Source organism: Delphinapterus leucas, chromosome 13, assembly GCF_059928025.1.
Source record: "Delphinapterus leucas isolate spDelLeu-1000000601 "Yukka" chromosome 13, BTC_Dleu_Yukka2, whole genome shotgun sequence".
Classification (NCBI taxonomy): Eukaryota; Metazoa; Chordata; class Mammalia; order Artiodactyla; family Monodontidae; genus Delphinapterus; species Delphinapterus leucas.
The window spans coordinates 87489468-87511172 of NC_143141.1; the positions used below are offsets into that span (position 1 = coordinate 87489468).

At 52.4% G+C, this 21705-nt stretch overlaps 2 long non-coding RNA genes across 6 annotated transcripts in view; one reads left to right on the forward strand and one right to left on the reverse strand.

The window, feature by feature from the left end:
* Positions 1 to 21705, forward strand: part of LOC111164478 (uncharacterized) — a 113350-nt gene that overhangs the window by 24779 nt on the left and 66866 nt on the right. For 4 of the 5 annotated variants that reach the window (XR_004024186.2, XR_016395536.1, XR_016395537.1 and 1 more), the window contains exon 3: positions 7085 to 7850. The exons of the other annotated variant lie outside the window; for it this stretch is intronic. This is a non-coding gene — a long non-coding RNA (uncharacterized LOC111164478). The remainder of the gene's footprint in view (positions 1 to 7084; positions 7851 to 21705) is intronic. 5 annotated transcript variants of the gene reach the window in all.
* LOC149747813 (uncharacterized) lies at positions 8210 to 12322 on the reverse strand. Its single transcript, XR_016395538.1, has 3 exons — positions 10697 to 12322; positions 10190 to 10366; positions 8210 to 9422 (listed from the first exon to the last, which is right to left on the reverse strand). It is a non-coding gene; the product is annotated as an uncharacterized LOC149747813 (long non-coding RNA).

A 21705-nucleotide genomic window follows, 5' to 3' on the forward strand; every position in this document is an offset into this window, starting at 1 on the left:
TCCTCCAGACAACAACTCCTCTACGTGTTAGATGTGTATTGCTTTGTTAGTACTCTTGTAAAATGTGTTTTGTTTTGTGTATTATATATTTAATTTACCTAAGAGAAAATCTCATTTTGTTTATCACTTTTAAAAATACTCAGTACTCAAGAAAACAATTTTTTATTCCAGAAAATGTCCAGCTTTTAACAGTCGAGAGGATAATATAGCACCTTGTATATCCATTACCCAGCTTTGGCTATCGCCAGTGCGTGGCCAGTCTTATTTATCTATACCTCCTCCCATGTATATCCATCACCCAGCTTTGGCTATCGCCAGTGCGTGGCCAGTCTTATTTATCTACACCTCCTCCCATTTCTTAACTCTTTGGGTTATTTCAAATCAGATCCCCCACATATTATTTCACCTGCAAATATTTTAGTCTATATATTTAAAAGATAAACGCTCTTTAGAAAATATAAAACTATTATCGCACATGAACAGAATTAAAAATAACTCCTTAATATTATTAAAAACCTAGTCAGTATCCATAGTTTTTGTCTTAAAATTTTTTGGGGGTTAAAATTTGTTTGTTTGAATTGAGATCAATGAGTTCCATACATTGTGATTGTTTGCTATGACTCTTCAATCTCTTCTAATCTAGAGGGGTTTCCTCTATTTTATTTTCCTTGCAATTTTTTTCAAGGAAACAATCTTGTCAAATTTCCTGCACTGTGGGTTTTGCTGATTACGTCCTTCTGGCGTTGGTTAACATGGTCCTCTGTCCCTGGTATTTCCTGTAAATTACTAGTTACATCTAACAGACTCCAGTTGTTTTGTGGGTTTTTTTGTTTGTTTTGTCTGGACAACTTCCTAGGTGGTACCATCAGGAGGTGTGTTTGTCTGGTTCTCTCTCTTTGGTGGTGTCAGCCATTGGAGATCATTGCCCAGATCCATAATTCATTAGGGGTTGCAAACTGGTGCTTGTATTAGTCTGCCTGGGCTGCCATAAAAGATTAACACAGACTGGGGGCCTTATACCACAGAAGGTTATTTCCTCACAGTCTGGAAGTCCAAGATCAAGGTGCCAGCAGGGTTGGTTTCTGGTGAGACCTCTCTACGTGGTTGCAGATGGCTGTCTTCATGCCATGTCCTCACATGGCCTTTCCTCTGTGAGCCTGATGAAAAAGAGATCTCTGGCATCCCCTCCTCTTCATATAAGGACACCAGTCTATTGAATTAGGGCCCCACCCTTATGACCTCATTTAACCTTAATTACCTCCTTAAAGGCCCCATCTCCAAATACTGTCACACTGGAAGTTAGGGCTTCAATGTATGAATTTCAGGAGGACAAAATTCAGTCCATAACAGTGATATTTTAATTTCTATCATTCTTTCTTTGTGTATTTGTAGGAATATATATATAAAGAGAAATGTTCCTTCATCACCTATTTGGTTTAACTCTGAAGTACAGTTCATTTCAGAAAAGCACGATAATTACTTGATTCTTTCCCCTTATTTATCTGCTTTCAAAATAATGAAGCAGTTTCCTAGTATTGTCTAAAAGCAGTCAATCCTTTTTTGTTTGCTTGTTTTTTGGCATCATTATGAACTCATGAATATAAACACGTTCAGTTGGTTTCCACTGTGGTTATTATCATTATTGGTGCTTGAAGCATCCCATCTTTGGCCAGTGGGAGCGTCTTCAGGTTGGACACTGAGTTCTTTTAACATGACTTTAGTGTCCTCATCTGGTTCCTTGAGAATCTGGTCTGACCTATTTAGACCTGGAATCAATCAATCATGATGTTCCCCAGAGATGCCTCCACAAAGAAAGTCCCTGTGGTGGGATAGGGAAGGGGGGGGTGGGGGGGGAGGAGAGAGATGCAAGAGGGAAGAGACATGGGAACATGTATATGTATAACTGATTCACTTTGTTATAAAGCAGAAGCTAACACACCATTGTAAAGCAGTTATACTCCAATAAAGATGTAAAAAATAAATAAATTTTTAAAAATTAAAAAAAAAAAAAGAAAGTCCCTGTGGGTGTCCAGGGTTGGAATTGCTGAGTCATGTATTAGATTAGATTAAATTAGATTAACCTAATTGGTTAATTGCTGGAGGAGTTCCTGCTCCCACTGCGCACTTCAGGGGCCTCTCCCTGCTTCCTGCCTCTCCCCTCCCTGGCTCTTGGCTCATTGAGCCCTTTGCTGTGGGAACCCAGCCTTTTGTTATTCTGGTTTCCTTTTCTGTGGTTATTGATGAGTTTAACAGCATATGTTTGCTTGCCTTTCAGATATCTCTTGTGTAAAATGTCAGTGGATCTTTGGGATAGGTTATGTTGTGTTAGGTAAGGAACAGTTTTATCTTTCTCCTTAGAGTGAGCCAGTTTTCCCAATACCATTTACCTTTAAAAAAAAATCTATCTTTCCCCTATTGATTAGTGATGCCAAGTTATCTTATATTAACTTTGCAAATATGCATGAGTCTGTCTAAGTGCTCTGCTGTATTGCATTGGTCCATTGGTCTCTTTTAGGGCTATTTTTATTACAATGGCTTTGTAGTAGGTCTTAACTTCTGGTAGGGTAAATCCTCCCTCTTTGCTTTCCTTTTTTAAAGATGACTTACCTAGTCAAGGATCTTTTTTACTTCTATGTAAATTTTAGGGTAAATGTCTAAGCTCCTGTAAAAAAAAAAAATCCCATTCTTTTAACCTGGAAATTTCTCTGCCTTTCTTTGTCTTTCATGACTGATGTATTTGAAGAATACAAACCCACTGTTTTGAGAGCCTCCCTCAGTTTGCATTTGTTGGATTGTTTCCTCAAGATTTGATTTGGATGTCTCAGTTTTGGCAGGACCCGTGCGTAAGTGCCACTGTGTTCTTCTCAGTGGGTTACACCAGGAGGTACCTGATGTCAGAGTGTGTCATCACTGTTGATGTTTACTTAACCGCTGGTAAAGGCAGAGGCAGTGCGCTCTACCTTCTCCACTGTGTTTCTCTACCATAAAGATATCTACCTTTTCTCTTTGTAATTACTAAATAATCTCTGGGGAGCTACTTTGAGACTGTAAATGTCTGTTTACCCAACGATCTTTTACTCAATGGTTTGAAAATTCTTGTTTGAATCAGTTACTCAGTGATGGTTGCAGAAGGTTTGTTTTCTAACTCTCATCCCTTCCACATTTGTCATCTTTCTACTATAAAGAAGAGCTTTCCCATCTCCCCCAGTTTATTTGTATGTTGGTTTCATTTTTAGGATCACTGTGGACTCATGCATTCTTTTTGATTCAATATGTTATAATCCATTATTGTCATCATTTTTTTTTTTTTTTTTTTTTTTGCGGTATGTGGGCCCTCTCACTGTTGTGGCCTCTCCCGTTACGGAGCACAGGCTGCGGACACGCAGGCTCAGCAGCCATGGCTCATGGGCCCAGCCGCTCCGCGGCATGTGGGATCTTCCCGGACCGGGACACAAACCCGTGTCCCCTGCATCAGCAGGCAGACTCTCAACCACTGTGCCACCAGGGAAGCCCGGATTTATCCGCTCTTAAAAAGGGGGAACTGAGACACATACAGGGAGAACAGCACATGAAGACAAAGACAGAAATGAGGGCAATGCTTCTATAAGCCAAGGAATGCCAGAGTTGCTAGCAAACCACCAAAAGCTAGGGGAGAAGTCATCTCCCTCACAGCCTCAGAGGGCACCAACCTTGCTGACACCTTGATCTGGGACTTCCAGCCTCCAGAACTGGGAAACAAAACAGTTCTGTCGTTTTAAGCCACCCAGTTTGTGGTACTTTTTACAGCAGCCTTAGGAAACTAATACACTCACCTTTCTCTGTTTCTTACTTATGCCTCCTTTCTCCCACAATGAAAACTCTGGCTCCTAACAGTATCTCATTTTCTCAGTCTTATGATACACAAAAATTGTCTCAGAATTGTTATACTCCTATCTCTACCAACCACAAAATTATTAAGTAAAGTTAAAGATTCTTTGCAGTTCTTTTTGTGTTTATACGAAGGGTATAAAGTCTAAGTACTGCATTCAAAGCTACTTGGATTAGTTCTTTTTTTCCCTCCTTTTTCTTATGCGGTTATGTTATCGATTTGATATATAGTTCAGTTTATTTGTTTTGGTTTTATTCAGTTTTAGGGGTGGTGAGCTCCCTATCCATACTGATGGAATTTTATTTACTCAACATGTGACACATTAACAAAGTTCCAAAAGTTTGTCAAAACTATGCAGAACAAGTATATTCAGAGAAATATCATTCTCTTTCCTTTCCCTTTCACTCCATTCCTCCCCACCCCTGTGGGTAATTAAATGTGGTTTCATTCGTTTCTAGTTTACCCTTCTTGTGATTTGGCAAAAATAAGCAGATTTGTATGTATTTTCTTATTCCTCTTTTTACACAAAAGATAACATACAATGTATCACTCTATTTTTCTACCTAACGGTATATTCTGGGAATCGTGTTCCATAAGAACTTTTAGAACTCTTTCTCATTCCTTTTTACAGCTGCCTAGTGGTCCGTTTTGTGGGTGTGCCACGTTTAATTTATGCTCTCTCTGATTATGGGTATCGAGGCAGTTCCACTATTTTGCTATTACATATAATGTTGCAGTGACTAACCATGCACATAAGTATTTTCATAAAGTTGGAAATAAATCTTCAGGGTAAATTCCTGGAAATGGGGTTGCTGGGGCAAGGGTTAAATACACGTCTAGTTTCATTCGGTATTGTCACATCACCCCATAGGGCTTTACCCCTCTGATTTCCACCAGCAATGCCAGAGAACGCCAATTTCTCCACAGCCTCTCCATGTGGTGTGTTGTCAAGCTTTTGAATTTTTGCCAACCTGATGGGTGAAAATGGCATTTCAGTATAGTTACAATTTGTATTTCTCTTATTATGAGTGAAGTTGAACATTTTTTTACTATGTTTAAGGGCCGTTTATTTCATTTTTAGTGAATTGTATATCCATGTTTTTTGCCCAGTTTTCTGTTGGAACTTTGGTCTTTTCCCTCACATTTTAAAGAGTTCTTTAAATATTAATCATATTCGTGTTTTATCTTTGATACATGCATCACAAGTACTTTCCTTCAGTATGTCATTTTGACTTTGCTTATAGTGCTTTTTGCCATGTAAAAGTGTCTTTTCTTAAAAAACTTTCCTTGGATTTATCCATTTATTAAACTTGGATTTATCCATTTTTTAATTGAAGTATGGTTGATTTACAATGTTGTGTTAGTTTCTGGTGGATTTATCCACTTTTAAAACTGCATCTGGATCACATTTGAAATGTTAATGGCTAAACAGTAATATAGCATCCCTGTTAAATCCTAAGCTATCAGAGCACTTGCTTCTCTAGATTTTGCCAAATGCCAATCATACTGGGCTGAGCTAATCTGCCCCTCTTTCTGAAACTATTATGGCAAATAATTAAAATAAGACTTCCTCTTATTTTCCTTAACTTATTTATTTGGCTGCGCAGGGTCTTAGTTGCGGCACGCGGGATCTTCGTTGTGGCGTGTGGAATCTTTTAGTTGCGGCATGCATGTGGGACTAGTTCCCTGACCAGGGATTGAACCCCGGGCCCCCTGCATTGGGAAAGTGGAGTCTTAACCACTGGACCACCAGGGAAGTCCCAGGACTTCCTCTTACTTCATCTTGCTGGGCCGCAAATTGTCCCTTGCTCCGAGTTCAAACTGTAACCACCTTCTAGCTACAGTAAAGGGGGCCTGGGGCAGAGCCAGACGCTAACGGTGGACCAGCTGGTCGACGTGTCGTCACTGTGAATTAAGCAGGAGATGGCCTTGGGAACCAGAGAAGAGTCCTAGGGTCCAAGGGAGCTAATTTTACTGGTTATGATGGGGACCTATTTCTCTCATATGATTTGAGGCACTTCAGAAGGCTCCTACCTTCCATATTTGGTCATCTCCAAATATGGGCCTGCCATTCTGCCTGAAATTTCACTACGGGTCCCCCCTTTGGGCTAAGACATTGAAACAGAAGGATTATGTGCGTATACATACTTGCTAGTCCAGAGGCACAAAGTGGCCATAAGCTTATCAGCTCCTTCTTAGCAGAGCTTGGAAAGAATGGGACATAGGAAGGTCATGCTTTGATAGGAAGACTGAGCCTGGGACCAAGGGTGGCAGAGGGCATTGAGGTGGGAGGACGTGCCCTCGTGTGACCATGTAGAGAAGGATGTGGAGCTGAGGGTGCAGACACGGGGCAGAAGTGTCAGGACAAGGGGTACCATCTCTGGGAACGGTCCATCTCTGCTCCACTTCCTTGCCCAGGTCCCCAATGCAGGATGTGGCTTATTCCCTAGTGACCCTGCCTACTCCCCTCACATGCAGCCAGAGTGATCTAGAGCCTTCCAGAGGCTCCCTGTCACCTTCTGAGTCCTAAACAAACCCCTTACCCTGGCATTCAAGGCCCATCTCTCCAGGTTCCTGTCCCTCCAACTTTGCCCACAGACCCTATGAGTCTTCTCTGAACAAAAACATTGGAATGTGCAAGGTGACAAGGACAGAGTATTCATGACAACTGGGGAACTGTGATGTAAAACTAGGACCTTGCTCGTAAATCTGGGTTCAGGCGCAGCCAAGGTGGGAACTGTCTCAAACACACTTTCAGACCTCCAGGTCCTCCCTCCGTCTTGGGGGTCCTTTCCCCATCCCTGGCATCACCGAGGCCCCGCATTCTGAAAGGCTCCAGGATGCCCCTCTGGCAGAAGCTGTCTCTGGTCCCCCGCAGCAAGTGCCCCAGCTGCCTTGCTGAGTTCAAGCTGTCTGAGCTCTTGGCCCTGAGGGAGGGGTGCAGGCGCCACCTTGTGGCCCCAAGCGTTTATGGCACTGAAAGCTGCCCCTGGACGGGAGAACTGCTGTGGATCCCAAAGCTTGAGGGCCCAAGACCGTGGGTGGGAAGACCGCATGCTCCCAGCCTGCCTGTCCTGACACCCCAACCCCGCTAAGACGGGTCACCGGGGTGCCCCGGGCCTCCTGACAGGGAAGTTGCTTTTAGCGCTTGGAAGGGGAAGGTCCCACTGGTCTCATTCCTACAGGTGCTTATGTTTCTCCATCCCCGCCCCCCAGGTCTCACCAATTCTTGAGGCTGCCAAGTGGGGCTGCAGCAGGATGCTGCCTTGTTGGGGTGCCGTGCGGCGTAGGAGCTGAGGATGAGCTTGGCGTGCAGAGAGGGCCGCGTTGAACAGCCTGCCGTCACAGGCACACCACTTGATCTCTTGGGGCCTCAGATTTCCTCTTCGTAAAGAGGGTAATGATTTACAGCATGGACGTTCCTGAGAGTTGGAGATATGGACATAGACTCTTGGCACTTAATAGGTGCTAAAAATGGCAGCTTGTGAACTTGAGTGGCGGCCGGCACCTTCTCCAGGAACGCACTCCCTGCCCTGTCTGGGGGACATCCCCCCTCAGTGGCCCCTGGGTGCCCTCATCGCTACCCTCAAGCCCCTGTTGGGCATCACTTACTTGCTGGCACGCCCACCAGCTGGGAGATGGTGCATGGCAGGCAGGTGCAAGATCGTCTGCCACAGTGCCAGGCACCTGGTACGTGCTCAGATGGACACGTGGGTCAGATGTGACTCCTGACGTGGGGGCTGTGAGACCAGCGTAAAATGGACGAGAAGGTTGCCCTCAAGTCTTCTAAGAGATGGTCAGTGAATGAAGTTGGGGGGAAAGCACTCCCTGAGTTTCTCTCAGGAGGACTTGAGTGCCAAGATGCCAACCAAGAGACCAGAGCTCTGCCCCACCCAGTCATAGCAGCGGGGCACCCACTCCATCGCAGGAAGGGAGCTAGAGAAGACGGAGCTGCCCCCGCGGCGCCCACGGGCTGCGTGAGGTGAGGCCTGGCGGGACGAGTGCGTGGGTCTGCGCTGGCTCCAGGAGAGAGGAGCCTCGAGCTGGGGCTGTTTCCAGAGCTTTCTGGAAAAGGGGACTGCACTCCCTCCTGTGCAGAGCCTTCTGAGTCCACAGGGTAGAGGAGAGACCGTGGGGTGGAGGGCGGACACCGGCTGGGCTGCAGGGCTCTCGGGCCTCAGGTCACTGAGCGGGTTGACCCCGGGGGTAGCTGGGCGGGCTGAGCCGGCCGGGCCTCCTAGCAGGAGCACCGAGCTGGGTGAGGCCGCAGCCCCACCTTCTGCATGGTGCCTTTGCCACGGTGCCCAGACGTTCCCCGGGCCGGGCAGGCTGCGGGGCTGGGGCTCCGGATGCATTCTCGGGGCAGCTGGAGAGCCACACTTGGCTGGCCTCCCTGTGGATGCTGCCCGGCCATACAGCCCTCTCCGGCCAGCCGCCTGGTCCCGGGAGGAGATGAGGGCAGAGCTCTAGCAGGCAGCTCAGATATCCCTCTCCTGAACCCCAAATGTGCTGGACGGTTCCCAGAACTCTCCACAGAGCAAAGGGGAGACCTTGGTTAGCCAGGAAGGAAATCGCCTTCCCTTCCTTCCTCCTGCTTTGATTCACCTCAACAAATACTTACCATCACCTGCTCTGCGCTTGGCCCTGTGCTGCCCCGAGGGCTCCCGTGATGGCAGAGTGCAGACGGGCGGGCAGGTCCTGCAGTGCAGCCCCCTCCTGGCTTGGTCTGAGCCCACTTTCTCCAGGAAACCTGCCCGTGCACCCGTGTGAGGTCGGTTGGTTTGAGAGCAGGAAGGCACCTCGGGCTGGGGTAGAATCTCACTGCCGCCTCCCAGGGCCGGGGGGCACAAGAGACTTCTCTGGGGCCTGGTCTCTCGCCCCTCACTGGCTTCAGTCCTTGGGTCCGAGGCGGGCGGAGGGAGCTGCGAGTCTGGTCAGCACCTTCTCTGAGCTCTCAGGCTGCGTGATCCCTGTGGCCTCCCCGGCTGGCGCCCCGGGGCATGGCCTGAGCTGCGTCCCTCCTCCTGGGCCCAATCGGGCCTGCCACCCGGAGACCCAGCTCCCCTCAGACGGTGGCCAGGATGTGGATAGTGCTGGTACAGTTACCCACACGTAATAGCAGGACAGTAGCAGTGGGCATTAATCACGACACAGGCGACATCTGCCAGGAATGGGCTGGACCCACATGAGATGGAAACTGAGGCTCCGAGTGCCGAAGTGACTTGCCCATGGCTGCACAGCTGATGGGGCAGGGCCTGGTGTGGTCACAGGTCTGCCAGCCTTAGGGCTTCCCACACTTTTCTAAGTCAGGGAGTGTGTCAGTTTCCTAGAGCTGCTGTAATAGAGGGCTTGAAACAATAGAAGTTTATTCCCTCCCAGCTCTGGGGGCCGCAAGTCCGAGATCAAGAGGACCAGGGCTGTGCTTCCTCTGAGACTTTTCCAGCTTCTGGTGTGGCCGACGCTTGGTGCTCCTTGGCTTGCCCTGTGTCACCTCAGCCTCTGCCTCCGTCACCTCTCCCTCTGTGTCTCCATCTTCACGTGGCATCTCCTCTTCCTAGAAGGACATCAGTCATACTGGATTAGGGCCCACCCCCATGGCCTCACCTGCAAAGACCCTCTTCCAAATAAGGTCACATTCGCAGGTACGAGGGGTTTTGGACAAGAACATATCTTTGGGGGAAAGGGGGACAACTCAACCCACCATCGAAAAGAAACAGATCAGGGGCAGAGCCTGAAGCCATGAGTTCCAGGTTTGAAATTTCTTTAGAGTCTCAAGTTTCATCTTAAAAATTCTTGCATTTCATACATTATTCTCTATTTTAAATTCATGTTTGTTTTCATAGGAAATATTATTTCTTCAAAGCTCTGACACTTTGGTGAGGAGGAACATGTATATCCTATGGCTTCATGAGCCTTCAGGACATTTCTAAATTTCCTCAGGGGAATTTATATCCCAGTTGGAAAAGTATCAACCAGCAGAAATTCATTTAATTCCCTTAAAAACCCAGAGAGGCAGATATATTTAAACAAAGAGGAGACTGAGGCTCCTAGAGGTTCATGATCTGCTAAAATCACACCATAATGTAATTCGGTTCTTCTGGCTCCTTGATCGGCTCTTCTGCTGTAAGCGTGTGACCCGGGGTGGGCGGGGGGGGGGGGGGGGGAGAAATAGGCGTGTGCCCTTCCCCACACGCCCACATGTGCAGGGAGGGACTTTTGTACCTGTTGTGAAGTTCAGTTACATGAATTCTGGAACATAAACATAGTTTGCTACATAAAACCATAAATTTTTCATTAAGATAGAAAAGAAAATCTACCCACCCCGCATTCAAACGTTATATTCGCAAATACTCCTGTTAGAAACGCCCTTCAGCGTCCGCTTGTGAGAAGGGGCGGCGTTCTTCGCCAGCTCTGCTGGTTATTTGGTGGTCACTTAGAAGGTAGTTAGTGGACTCTTCGCACGGAGAGAGCTGCTTCCGGCAGCTGGTGTGAGCGGCTCTGAGTGAAAGTACTCGTGTTAGGTGGGTGCCCACCCGGCTTCACCCAGCCCCGCCCGTTTACCCGGTCGCCCACCCTCCCTCCACGCAGCAGACCTCTGCTGGGTATCACTGGGTGACACACGCCTCTGCCCGCAAGGAGCTCGTGCGCTGGAGCACAGGGGCCCCTGACACGAGACTTCCTCGTACCCGGGAAGGAGCAAGGGGGAGCCTCGGGGGCTGGGAGAACAGCTCCGTCCGCGTGCCAGGCGGGCGAGTGTGCATGTGCGTGTGCACGTGCGTGCGAGTGGGCAGGTGGCAGCCCCAGAGCTGCCCATCGGCTCGGTCTCACCTGGCATCCATGGCCCCGCCCTGAATCCGCCTCCTCGCCTCCGGGGGTGGGTGAAGCCAGGACACCCGTTGCAGACGTGAGCACCTGCCCAAGCCAGCCCCGGACGCCAGGCTGGGACCCCTGACACCCCTGCCCTGCCCAGGCATTGGGCAGCCTGGTCCTGGCCCCCCCTCCCCTGTTTGCTCCCAGAGGCCGTGGCCCTGGTCTGGGGCTGTGTGAGCATCTCCTTGTTTTCACCCACAGATCCCAAGGGTTCTCAGGAGGATCTGCTAGAGGAAGGAGATAATTTAGGCGACACCCACGCAGGGTGAGTCTGAGGTCTGCTTGGGAGGCTTTCGTTTCTTAGTTCTGCCACCCCTTTGGCTGAGGGAACACCAGCTACTACTTCTGAGTGTCATGGTGCAGAGCGCCGTGCTGCCTCACCATGGACACTGTTGTAATCCTCTCTACAGGGATTGCTTGTTTCCCTCCCCAGAGAGGTTAGGTGACTTGCCCAGTGTCTTCCAGCCAGGAAGGGGTGGAGCAGTACTGCCTGCCGTACCCTGTGGCGTCTCGGTGATTCCGGCCCCTTGGTCCTGGCCTGGGGGAGGATCCCGGGACGCAGAGCAGATGTTTCTCATGGAACCAGGCAGCGCTGCGTGTCAGTGAGAGAAACTGGACTGGCTACAGTGCCCACATCTCCCAGCTGCCTTGTCTGGGTGCCTGAAACTTCTCCACTTGAGCACCTTTCCTCTGTGTGGAGTTAACTGTGTCAGCATCCTTGGAGAAGCAACCCACACCGCCACCAGCAACGGTACAAACAAAACCTGGCGTAGATGTCCAGGCTGGTCCTGGGTGGGAACGGCATCCCGGGTCCAGGATCTCTCTCAGTCCTCATCTCTATTGTGAGTCTGAGGTTCCAGGGTAGGAAACTGAGGCCCAGAGGGGCTCCCAGAGTTGCCCAAGGTCACCCCACAAGTAAAGAATTGATGTTCAACTCTTTAACGCGCGGTGACGACAAGGACATTTGTAAGTGTTTGAAATTGATATGCTCCTGGCACACCAGCGCCGAGGCTAATCTTCTGGGAACAAATTCTCGTGAGATGCCACCTGCAGGCTGGTAGCAACTCTTTATGGCAAGAGGAATACAGCAGTAATCACACTCACTGCCGCCTCCAAGGGCCCTCTCGGCACAGTGGTGACCCCAAGCCCTTAGTGCATAGTGACTATGTGTGATCTTCAGACAACCCTGCAGACAGGCATTCTCATTTCCCAGTTGAGGATGTGATGGCGGCAGAGAAGTTATTGATCTGACCGAGACCATCCACTGGTGTGGGGAGGGTCTGGTCCTGACCCCAGAGCTTTTCAGTTGCACCCACTCGTTTTCTAGAAGTTTCGCTACATGATTAGGAACGTCCTTTGCAAACATGATTATTTGTATCTGCCCTTATACCAGATGCTAGGCTGAACCAAGGGAAGAGGTTTTGTCCACACCAGGTGAGCGTGGGGTGCTGCAGGGGGCAGCAGTCGGGTGCCCGGCTGGGAACGGATGTGGGTCCTCCCGCCTCCCGATACGGTCCTACCTCTCCCTCAGGCTTGCCGCTCAGCAGGCCAGTCCTTCCACCAAAAACCCCGACGGGGGCTGCGCCAGCCTTTGTGAATGAGGAGGGAGAGGGGTCGACAGAGGCTCGGGGGCAGATGGACAAGGAGAGGCCCAGGCAGTGGGCCTCTGGGGTGGAGGGTGGCAGTGAGGAGGCGTGCCCTCTGGGTAAGGTGAGTGTACCTCGGGCCAGTCTGGGCAATGCCCGGAGCCTGGGGGGCACTGGGGTCAAAGGCTCCCAGAGGAGCAGGGAAACTGAGGCCCCAAATGCGTCTTCAAACTTCTGTGGACCCATCCGCTCAGCAGCTCCTCCTAGAACAGCTGCGTGCGCAAGCACGGTGGCCCCTGGGCTCTGTGAGCCTCTCGAGGGGGAGCCGGGCTGGGGTGAAGGGCATGGAGCAGGGCGTCCACTGGGGCTTTACAGGAGGCGGCACCAAGCTGCACGCACAGGGGGAGAGCAAAGAGATGGTCTTGTGGAGAAGAGAAGCCATAGAAAGAAGAGCTCCAACACCGAAAGGGTTGGGGAAGGGCTGCAGCACTGGAGCAGGGCTGGTGTACATCATCGTGTTGCTGGGCTCCTAGCTGCCGTCAGAAGCAACCCAAGTTTTAAAGAGAGAGCGAACCTCTGAGAAGAGAAGGTGACGTGTGTAAAGAGATAAGGACGCGAGGTCAGGGACGATGGCCTCGGCGGCCACAGCTCCTGAGCCAGTAGGGAGCAGGCGGCCACTCCAGCCCCTCGAGATCCAAGCCACAGTGACAGGGCCGTGCTACGTCCAGCTCGGAGGGCTCAAAGGGAAGCTTCTAGATAGAAAACTCTGTTGGAACAGCCACCAATCAGTCACTGGCCGAGGGCCACCCCAGGGGACTGAGCAAGTGCTGGCCAAGTGGCTTCAGGAGCCTGAGGTCGGTGCTCCCAGGAGAGCTGCGGGCAAAGCCACAGGGAGCGCCGGCAGCTGACGCCCAAGAGGGGTGCCTGGAAGGAGTCCCAGGGACCTGGGTGTCTGGGTGGAGCCAGACAGTGTCCAGCACGGCGAGCGGAGGCGAGGGAGGCCCAAGGGCCGCCCGGACTGCTCTGCGGGCGTCCGTTGACTTGCTTCCACTCTGTCTTCATCCTCTTTCCCTCCCAGCCTGTCTCCAGGCTCAGGTCCCCCAGACACTCTGTCTGCGGCCCCCAGAGATGGGAGACGATGGTCTCCTGGCTGCATGGAGAGTGATACCCACTGCGGGTCTAGGTCTCTGAATAAAGACTTTCCATCACTCCCCTCTTACCAACGCCAGGCCTCCTGTGGTTCCATCGACTTCAAGAGCTTCAAGGGTCTGCGATTCTGCAAGGCAAACTTGACCCTTACCGCCGCTGACCTGCTCTGCAGGCCCTTATGTGTAACTTCAGTGCTACTACCTACGTTACCTTAGCTCCATGTGCTTCCAGACAGTCCGTGAACTCTCACTGCTGTTGCCCCTTTGTCTTTGAGCCCCCATCACTCTATGGGGCTGGGAGAACCACAGGTGATAAACACACGGGCCAATCTGCCATTGCACCGGGAACCAGGCTCTAACTATTCACCCCATCAGCTTGCCTGGGACAGATGCCAGCCCCGGGGTCAGAGGCAGGACTGGTGTTGGGGCTTGGAGCCAAGGTTCTGACTCAAGCAGAGACAGGGCTTCAGTAAGAAGTCAGGGTGGAGGGCGGAGGTTCCAGGGGACTGCCAGGCCCGCTTGCGAAGTGGCTGTGCAGGCTGGCCAGGGCAGGGCACACATAAGCTGGGGCTTTGACTACAGCTGGGTGACCGGGCGGGGCTGGCCTCAGAGGGTCAGGAGGCCTGGAAGTAGATGGTAAGCAGCAGAGCTCCAAGGGCCCCGGAGCAGAAGGCAGGGCATCAGAGAAGACCGGAGAGATGGGCTGGTGAGGCCGGTGGGCGTGGCAGGCAGTGTCCAGGCACCAGGGCAGGGCAAGTGGCGCCTCCCACTGTGGTCCGGGCTGAGGGTGGGCCCCGCTCTGGACCAGAAGCTCTCTGTCCGTGGCCCCCGGTCAGGATGGGCCGCAGCACCGTGGCCTGGGGGGGGAGGCTAGGCAAGGGCCCTGGGTTAGGGTGGAGAGGCTAGTGGGCCCAGAGTCACAGAATGGAGAGAAAACGAGACAGACCCTCCAAGGGCTGGCGAGAGCATCACTCTGGAGGAAGCCGCCCAGTAGCAAGTGGATAAAAAACACATTCCTGGAGGAGCCCAGAGACAAGGGGACTCAGGGGAGGCTCTCAGAGGAGGGCTAACTGAGTCAGAGTGCCATTAATCCTCATCTCTGAGGGCGCCACGTGGGGAGAGGCAGCCTGTGGTGAAGGAGCCTTCAGCCAACGCCATCGCAGGTAGGTCAGGGCGGGGCAGTGCCCAGCAGGCCCCTCTGTCCCAGAAAGGTTGCTGCAGGGCCTGGGCCTCCGAACCCTAAAGGATTTATTTACCCACCAGGCCTCTGGATGTCAGCCTTGCAGGCTCGGAACAGGATTTGCCAACTCGGCAAGATGGATCCATCTCTGGAGGAAGGGCTCACGTTGACCAAGCTCACGTGACTGATTGATAAAATGTCGATTTATCAATAATGAATGTCATACGGACCAACCTTTTTTTTTGGCTGTGTTGGGTCTTCGTTGCTGCACACAGGCTTTTCTCTAGTTGCGGCGAAGGGGGGCTACTCTTCGTTGTGGTGCGTGGGCTTCTCATTGCAGTGGCTTCTCTTGTTGTGGAGCACGGGCTCTAGGCACGCGGGCTTCAGTAGTTGTGGCGCATGGGCTCAGTAGTTGTGGCTCTTGGGTTCTAGAGCATAGGCTCAGTAGTTGTGGCTCTAGTTGAGCCAAGAGCCTGACCCCTTAGCCTGCAAGGGGGCGGCAGGAGACAGTGGGGAGCTGAGGACAGGGCCCTCCGAGGTGGGCCCTCCAGACCGTGTCCCACGTGGAGGAGTCACTCCAGCGTGTACTGGGGGAGCGGCAGGGAAGAGGGAAGGGGCCTTCCAGCCCTGCCTCTTTTAAGTGGCTTTCACACCTCTGCTGTGATCTGTGTGCATTGATGTCACAGCCTAATTCTCAGAGAAGGTTCACAGATGTGGACTCTGAAGCTCAGAGGTCTGGCCAGGAGCCTGGAGACCCAGGTGCCCCTGACTCCACCGGGGAGCCCTGGGCCAGCCCTCTTTCATGGGGAGCATTTGGGCCAGGTGAGCTCTAAACACCTTACAGCCCAAATGTCTGCACGGGTAGTGTGTGTGGAGCAGTTTCTACAGCCCCTGCGTCCTCTCGTCCTCATCTCCTCCTAAGAAACTGAGGCAGCAGCCTCCCAGCATCAGGGAGGGAGCTGGGGCCATATTTCCAGAAGGGCTGGCCAGGGGAACGTGCCAGGCTATTTTTGCCAAAATCTCGGCTTCTGTACACTGGTGCCGAATAGAAATACGAAGACGGAATTTAGGAGGAAAGAGAAAGGGTAACTTTACTCTTTGCCAGGCAAAGAGGGAACACTGCAGCCTAGCGCCTCCGAAGGCTGTGCCCCCACCCTTCTAGAGGGTAGTGAGAAGTTTTATAGCAATAGTTCAAAGAGGGCGTGATCAGCTCATGGACATTTTTCTGATTGGTTGGCGGGGAGGTAAGTGGGAGTCGGCATCATCAACCTTCTGGTTCCAGCCGGTCTGGGGCCCCACGGCGCTTGTAGGCAGCATAACTTCTCCCACCTGGAGGGTGTTGCGGCATCTGCAGAACAGCTCAGAGATGCTGTCGCGCGTGTCCACTGATGGGACACCAGCACTTTGCCCCAAGGCTGAACTATTGCTCTCTTGACTTCGTTTCTCCCTTGTCTTGCATTCCCTCCCTTCCCTAACTAACAACTGCTTGAATCTGCCCCTTGGAACTCAGGGAAGGTTATGGAGGCTGAATGAAGCCTGTTTCCTGTAATCAAAGAAATGGGGGACACAGACATCATGTCCAGGAGCCCCACAGGGCCCTGCTCGGTATCATTATCTGTTGGGACTTCCCCGCAGGGCCCGAGAGGAACCAGTGGGCGTCCCTCCTGAGTACACGGACCTTCCACCCGCTGGCTCAGGCCAGGCCTCCCGGCAAGGTCAGCATCCCGTGTGGCCCGGACCCCCATGCGGTCACTGATGGGAGGCCTGGGCCAAACTCTTCTGAGTGGCGAGCTACCAACATGCAGATGGCGTTGGGGAGTGAGAGATGACCTTGCAGCGGAGGTGGGGTAGAGACCGCCGCCCCCCAGCCCTGGGTGCGTTCCCGCCTCTGCCCAGAGGGCCCTCGGCTGGCAGCCAGCTTGCCACCTCTGGGTGCAGCCACAAACTTGAAGCCCGGTGTCTGAACGGCCACAGGGACTGGGATGTCTTTGAGGAATCACAGAGAGAAGGATGTCCAAGCTACAGGAGCCTTCAGCTAGGAAATAAGGCTCCGAGAAAGGCGGTACTTGGACAACTGGACAAACCAGATGCTGGGCTGGTTCCTGACCTTCAAACTTCTGCTCTCTGAGAGTTCCTCAAACTGGGGTCCCCTGGGTCTGCTTGGGAGTCTAGGAATTCTTTACAAAGACTTTTAATTGGGTGTTTGTAACCTAAGAAAAATCTAAAAGGAATACGATTTGCATATTCTGGCTCATCCTGACAAACCTCTAATAAGTGGGGGACAGCCATGCGCTGTCTGGGGCCCAGATCACGTGGGGGCTCTTTGAACTACTGCAGGCTGGTGAGAGAAGGACCCAGAGAAGCTGGATGATGTCATGGCCTCCGGCTGGGGAGGGTGGGCAGCAGGGAGGGAAAGGCGGTCAGCCCCAAAGAGGAGCCAGGCCTACGGCTCTGCAGGTCTGAGGTCTGCGGTTCCCGCCAGCCCCCGGCAGCTCCAGGGCGTGCAGCTCCTCTGACACAGCCCTGTGATTCATGCCTCATCTTGGCTCAGTAACTGGAGCCAAGCCAGAGGCAGAATTTTCTAGGCTGTGTGGCAACAAGATCAGCCATCCTGAGAGAACTGGGTGTGCCAAGGTTGGGGGCGGGGCTTGCAGCAGAAGTTGGGAGGCTCTGAGTGATCCCCAGGGCAGCAGGGACTGTGCAAGAGCCATAAAGAAGAAACCGGCCCCAGACACACGCAGAGCCCCTCCTTCCAGGCACGTAAATTGCATGCCTCCGTTGGGTGCTGCCCGCCTCCTACCCCTTACCCACTACCTAACACGGATCTTCACTCACTGCCCTGAGGACAGCCTTGCAGGGAGGGACAGAGCCAGGCTGACACCAGGAAGCCCACGGGTGGATAGGCAGGTGTCCTCCCACGGCTGGTCAAGTTTCTGCGATATTGGTCATGGATTCTGTTTGGGCCTCTGAGAAGCTGCGCTTTGCCCTGCCTTGGAGGTGTTGACAGAGTGGCCTGGAAACCTGGGTCAGCAACGGGCAAATCCCGACAAGTGGCCCCAGTGCCAGGAGAGACTTAAGAAAGCATGAGCTCAGCTGGGGACCGAGAACCCACTGTCATGACACATCTCGTTTCCGGGCCCGCCCAGAAACCCTTTCTCTGGAGGCAGCATGGTGTAAGGGAAGGGCCGGAGCTTGGAAGGCTCGCTGTGGGTTGTCACAGAGCCCTCGGTTCCCTGGGGTTTGGGCTGGAGCATCTCGGGGTCCCCCTGGCTGACCCTCTGGCCAGGGACTTCCTTGGAAGCTGGCTGACTCGTGCTGTAACCAGCCCAGGACAAAGGAGTAAAACCCTCACAGTTAGTAGAATCCTTACCACCACCACCCCCGCCGCCCTGTCCCCAGGACAGCCTAGACCAGGGCTATTGGTGCCCTAGGGCCACCACCAGTGGGAAATCCCAAAAGGACAGGGAGCTTCCAAAGGGGGACAGGCTCGCAACTGACTTCATTTGGAGCCAGGCTCCAAGAGGCTTAAGAAGGCTTTAGGGTTCTGCTGGCAGTGGGTATGAAAAGCCCTTTGCTACAAATGCTCTGAAGCAAGTCATGAATTTCTCTCATCCATCCATCCATCCCCACCTGCTCGTCTGGCCCAGCTGATGTCTGGCGAGCATCCTAGCGCAGATGTGGCTGCGGCAGCTCCTGGGCTGGAAAGGGAGTGGTCCTGCCAGTCCAGCCACTTCAGCCAGCCCCAGGCAGCACCACAGACTCAGACCTTGAGATACCGTCCACCAGGGATGGAGCAGGAGGCCTGATGAGGACACAACTTACAGCAAGGGGGACACGATTCTGCCTCAGCACAGCCTGGACCTCCGCCCTGAGAGCAGGGAAGGGCCAGGCTGAGGGAAGTATAGCCTTACACCGAGGATCCCAAGTCCCTAGGTAGGAGAAATGCGCAAAAGCTGAGATGAGGAAACCCAGACGTAGAGGGAAAAAAGTGCCTGGCCCAGAGTCACTCAGAGTCAAGGTTGACCCAGGAACCTGGAAGGGGAGGGAGGAGAGGAAAGAAGGAGGGGAAAGAGGAGGGGAAGGAAGAGAAAAGGGGGGCTCTGGAGCTGAGGCTGGAATTAGCAGGGGAACTGCAGAGATGTCCTAAGCCCCAAGCCGGCTCGCCTGGCCTTCTCCTGTCCAGAGGTCCAGTCGCTGGGCGCTCAGGGACCCACACAGCCCCACCTTCTCCCAGTGGCTAGGCCTGTGTTCCCGCTGCTGTGTGCGCCTGCCCTCTGGTGGCAAGATCTGCAAGTGCACCACCACTGTAGGATGCAAGTCCATTCAGCACCTACTGTGCACCAGGCGCAGAGCTGGTAGTCAGAGAAAAAGGAAAATGGCCCCAGTTCTGAGAGCGCATGGATTAGGGTGGAAGACAGAGGAGAAAACAGGCCATGATAATACAACGAGGAAGGGACTTACACTGGGGAAGTTTGGGGTGTTACAAAATAGGGTTGGTTTAAAACAGGACAGCCTCAAATCTGAGAGTAGGAGCCTTTCCCAGCAGGAGGCACCATCAGGTCCGGGAAGATTTTGCCAGCCTCCACTCCGGAGGCCCTAGGCTTCCCAGGAGGGGTGGGAGGGCGCCAGGGGTACTCTCCAGTACTGGTCTGTCTGCGGCCAGAGCCCCGGAGCCAGAAGGGACGCCTGGAAGAGGTTTGTGACCATGTCTGCAGAGGAGCCTTGGGGCTGTGGCGTGAGGGGTGGAGAGGATCCCAGCCCTTCTCCCTGTCTGAGCCCAGCCTCACACTAGAGAGGCCTCGGGGCCAGTTAGTTAAGTACCTGGGCTTCGGAGCCAGACTGTCTGGGGCCTCACGGCACCATGTGACCTTGGGCAATCCCTCTCTCCAAACTTCAGTTTCCCCATCCGTAAGATGGTAGTAAGAAGGCAAGTGCCCACCTCAGAGGGTGGCCATGGGAGTTAAAGACACTGGCACAGGAAAAGCACATGGAACGGTATGTGGCACGTGGTAAGTGCTGTTTACACCGGTCCTTCTTTCTTTTAAAAGTGTCCCCTCTCGGGACTTCCCTGGCAGTCCAGTGGTTAAGACCCCACCTTCCAATGCAGGGGGCGCGGGTTCGATCCCTGGTCAGGGAACTAAGATCCCACATGCTGCGCGGTGCGGCCAGAAGTTTTAAAAATAACTAATAAAAGTGTCCCCTCTCTCGCTCTGATGCCAGACAGTGCCCATGGGGCAGAGACCCCAAAAGAGGTGTCCCGCCCGAGGACGCTGGCTCTGCTGAGCCTAGAACCAAGAGCCGGGCACAGGCCTGGGTGCTGCAGAGACTGTGCCCTGATTCCAAGCGACCTCGTGTGATTCCCCGAGGCCCGGAACTGCTCTCCTCTGGGTGGGCTGCTCTGGATTCTCCCACGGGCCCTGTGGGCAGCTGCAGGCTTATTTCTGAGCTGCATCGTCCAGTTTGCATGAAAGCATTGGCTACAAGCCACACATCTATTGAACTTGTCTTTCTGGGGGCGAGCTCTCAAGCCTCACCGCTCAAAGTGTGGTGTCATGCTAACCAGCAACATCGGCGTCACGTGGGAGCTGGTTGGAAGTGCAGACTCTCAGGCCCCGCTCCTGACCTACAGAATCCAAACCTGCATTTTAACCAGAGCCCAGGTGACTCACGTGCTCATTACACCTTGAGGAGCAAGAGTGTCTTAAGCAACGGGGCTAAGGGGGCAAAGGAATTGCAGGGTGATGCACGTGCCCACTGGGCCTTCCGTGGGCAGCACCCCTGCCAGGGCCCAGAAATTCCAGGGATGTTGGCCAGGTTCAGAGCGTCCTGGCCTCCACATAGCCCGGGCAGCGCTGACCAGCAAGTGCTGAGAGGGACAGAGGCACACAGGCCCCTGTGAGCCCAAGTCTGCCCAGGGGGAGTCAGGAATCCGAGCTGAGACTTGAGGGGAAAATTGCAGTTGGCCAGGCAGACGAGTGGCAGAGGGCGTTCCAGGAAAGGGGACAACCTGTACCGATTCCAGGGCTGGCGTTTTCAGAGGAGAGGACTTCGCAGACCTCATCCGAACACCGTCAAGCCCTGGGGCAATCGGAGGCCCACATCCTCTGTGGCTAAATATTTTAAAGCTATAAATCAAGCTCATAAACTATTAAATAAAGTATGTTCCGGACTCTTACTTTGACAAATATGCCTTCACGAGGGCCTGCAAAGCCAGGTTCAAATTTAGAATTTTGGGCCTCCTTGGAGTTACACACCAAAACGTGATGGTGCGGGGGAGCAAGCTTTGCCCGCCCCTTCTGATCCCACCCACCCTGCACCACGAGGACACATGCATACGGGCACACGCGTGCAATCGGTCCAGGCTGCCCATCCTCACACCCCTTGCCCCACAAACAGCTGCCTCGGGTGGCCTCCAGGAGGACAGACCCCAGGAGCAAGCCCTTGGAGTTCCTGGAATTGGAGGAGGGTGACCCTGGGAGGGCGTCTCCTTGACCCCATCGGGGGCACGCCAGCTGGAGAGGCTCTGTGACAATGAAACTATGATACCCTCTATAAGATACACTCTAATTTCAGGGATGTTAAAATGTCAACAAAATGTGCATTTTTTTAAATTTAATTTTTTATTGAAGAATAATTGATTTACAACGTTGTGTTAGTTTCTGGTGTACAGCAAAGTGATTCAGTTATGTGTATATAACTGATATATATATATTTTTTTCATATTCTTTTCCATTATGGTTTGTTACAGGATACTGAATATAGTTCCCTGTGCTGTACAGTAGGACCATGTTGTATATCTATTTTATATATAGCAGTTTGTATTTGCTAATCCCAAACTCCTAATTTATCCCTCCCCCACTCCCTTTCCTCTCTGGTAACCATAAGTTTGTTTTCTATGTAAGTCTGTTTCTGTTTCGTAAATATATTCATTTGTGTCATATTTTAAATTTCACATATAAGTGATATCGTATGGTATTTGTCTTTTTCTGACATACTTCACTTAGTATGATAATCTCTAAATCCATCCATATTGCTGCAAATGGCATTATTTCA